The 3,339-nt window shown below is 32.0% G+C and overlaps 1 long non-coding RNA gene across 1 annotated transcript in view; it reads left to right on the top strand.

The window, feature by feature from the left end:
* The first annotated feature begins 629 nt into the window (after window positions 1-629).
* LOC149134396 (uncharacterized) overlaps window positions 630-3,339 on the top strand; it is a 51,722-nt gene continuing 49,012 nt past the window's right edge. Inside the window, exons 1-2 of the long non-coding RNA XR_016242767.1 lie at window positions 630-758; window positions 1,624-2,032. This is a non-coding gene — a long non-coding RNA (uncharacterized LOC149134396). The remainder of the gene's footprint in view (window positions 759-1,623; window positions 2,033-3,339) is intronic.

Below are 3,339 nucleotides of genomic sequence, written 5' to 3'. Positions count from 1 at the left end.
TCTGCAAATCATGAACATTATGATTATTACATAATTCTGAACTTCCTGAAATAGCTGTTGCATTGAGAAATTATGAATTCTTGTTAGTACCCTGTATTTTTTATACTCTATAGAAATATTTTTGCATATGTATATACAATGTGTGTGTGTTTGTGTGGTGAGTGTGTGTGTGGATGTGTCTATGTATATCTATTTTTCGATTTATCTGTCTATCTGTCTATATGCATAATACTTTACTTTCCGATCATTCGCCATGATAGACCATTGAAATCTACAAGTTTTTTTCATTCTCTCACTGTTTCTTTTCTCTTACTCCTTTCTGTTGAAGAGCATAGGCTTGAAACATAAAAGACCCTTTAATTTTCCTGAGCATCAAACGAATCCACTTGCTTATTGTTCATACACCTGTCTTCATCTTTTGTTTTTCTATAAATTTCAACTATATATATAATTTATATTTTATGTATATATATGTGGTATTTTTATACCTTCTTATATCCTTTCAGCTTTTTTTTCCTAATGTTGGTAATTCTTATATGAATGTATTTTTTCAAGGTTTTTAAATAAGTTTACTTGATATAGAAATATATATCTTATTTTCTTTCTTTTTTTTTCTTTTTTAGCCTTCAATCTTTGGTTTTGATTCAACAGACAATGTGTAACCCTACTCGGATGATATCTGAATTTAATTAGAGGTGCATTGTTGAATAGATTTAGCATGACCTCCTTAGCATTATACTAGGAAGAAGCATTATGAGGTATCTCTTATATATATATACAAGTACCCCACTTTTATGGGTTAGATTGATTTATCTCTCCTTCTTCTCTTACTTGATTCTTAAATCCTTTTATAAATTTTAATATGTAAATTTTGCTAAGTTTGAATACATATCTTTTCCCATACTTTTAATTCCCACACTTCAATCTTTTTATAACCTCTTTTGTTTTCCATTTTAGGCCCTTTTTATTTGATAATCATGATGTGTTAAATCACCCCTGTCCTTCCTCTTTCTGGTTATCACCTCTTTATATCTCATTATTTTACAGGCAACTTCTGAGACATATTATTTTATGTAGATATAGCTGGTTTTATGGACCCAATAAAATAGGGGTAGAGAAGAGTATCTGACATTAATTAATTTATCACCACCAAGAAGAACTTAACTGTCAATTCCCATTGGATTTAATTCTAAGGGATTGTAGACTACATGCTGCATTGAAGCTTTTGAATGTGATAAGGATAAAGATGAGTGTAGCTATATCACCATTCTGCTTTCTTGATCCCCATTATTTTTCTTCTGCCACTCTAAATTATAGTAGGATTTAAGTATTTTTTCCCTAAATTCATTCGGACCCAAAAATAGCAGAAAGAATGGATGTGATTATTTCAGTCTCTTGTACTGATGAAAAATTTGATAAAAAATAATAATGGTGTATCCTGTGTGTTGGAAATCTATATAGTCATATACTTACGTGGTGAGTGGTTTATTTCAAATTGATGTAATGTTTTCATTGATCGATTAAATGGAGCCACTTGAAACAGCCGTAATGACATCTTTGTTACTTAATGGACATCTTTGTTACTTATTTGCTTTATATATATATATGTATATATATATTCAGGTGACTCTGAAATGTACCAGAGGACCTATGTTGTATACAAGATCATCTGTGGCAAATATGGTGCATCCTACATAGGAAGCACAAGAAAACTGCATTTACGCATAAAAGAACACATGCAGGAAGACACTTCCGTGAAGAAACATCTATGAAAATTCCAGACCCAGGTATTCATAGTGCACATCAGGGCAACACAGCACAACAGTGGCAACCTTAGAATCTCCAAGGCTATCCTTATATGCCAAAGGAAACCAACTATCAGCAACAGAAGCGAGTTACAGGAAGCTAGCTGGTTGCTAAAGCAACAACTTTCTGCACATGTCTACTCCACACACACTCACACACATGCACATCTGCAACATACGTTAATTTCCTGAGAATGGGGTCATAACCCTGAAATACTGAATGCAAGGTAAGTCTACATTAGTTCATATATTTGTTTTCATGTGATTTGTCTTGCATTTACTTCAAATTGTACTGGCCTTACCCACAATCCTTCATACAATATATTTATGTATATATATATATATATATATATATATATGAGGAAAAGGCAAAATTATCTGCACATTCAATATAACATATCTTTATTGTTGTCACACTGCCTCCTAAGCATGCGTACATATAGCTGGTACTAGTGTGGCATGTGATTGAAGTTTGAGCCTGATCATGCCATTTTTCTTTTTTGCTTTACAGTGTAAGCATGGCCACTCTACTAGCAAAGAAGAACAAAGAGCAATGATCAGACAGATGGTAATGCTGAATTTTCTCATCAGTGGTGGAGGCTGACGTCCTGTTTGTTCTTCATGTGTCATACTTGTCCAGTCACTTTTAAACTTCTTGATCCACTCATGTACACTTTAATGCAGTAGTGCACTGTCCCTATATTGTGCTAAAATTCCTCTGATAAATTTCAGCATCTGACACATCTTTTGACCAAAGAAATCAGATCACTGCTCTTTGTCCTTCTTTGGTGCACATTGCTACTGGAGCAGCCATGTTTACACTGTAAAGCCAGAAAGCAAAATGGCACGATCAGGCTCAAACTTCGATCATGTGACCACAATAGTACCAACTATAAGCATACATGTGCAGAAGGCAGTGTGACAATAACAAAGATATGTTGTGGTGAAAGTGCAGATAATTTTCACTTTCCCTCGTGTATATATAGAGTATGTAACTATTATAATGTGATGTTATTAAAAGCTATACTATTTTGTTGTTGCAAATCATATTTTTTGCCTTTCAATGATGATTTGTCTTTAATTTTTATTTCAGTGTATATTTTGTATCCCTGATGTTTTAATGAAGAAATATTTAATATCAATTATCGAAATATAAACAAACAAAAATGAATATAAATTGGACAAAAAGAAATATGTATTAAGATATGACACAAGTAAAATACACACACACACACACACATACAAACAGACACACACATATATATGCATATATGTACATATATCATATATGTATATATATATATATATATATATATATATATATATATATGTATTAATAATAATAATAATAATAATGTGTGTGTGTGTGTGTGTGTTTGTATACATACATTCAAAAGCATACGAATATTGTAACATATTCTCCCAATATATGTATGTGTATTTTCTATAAATGCATACATACACACACACACATGAAAGAGATAGAGTGATAGGTAGAGAGTGACTGAGATAGAGAAAGGCAGAAATATATGTG

The sequence above is a fragment of the Octopus bimaculoides genome, chromosome 8 (assembly GCF_046866305.1).
Source record: "Octopus bimaculoides isolate indiv1 chromosome 8, ASM4686630v1, whole genome shotgun sequence".
Classification (NCBI taxonomy): Eukaryota; Metazoa; Mollusca; class Cephalopoda; order Octopoda; family Octopodidae; genus Octopus; species Octopus bimaculoides.
The sequence above is the reverse complement of the archived record's forward strand: the minus strand, read 5'-3'. Positions and strand labels throughout refer to the sequence as shown.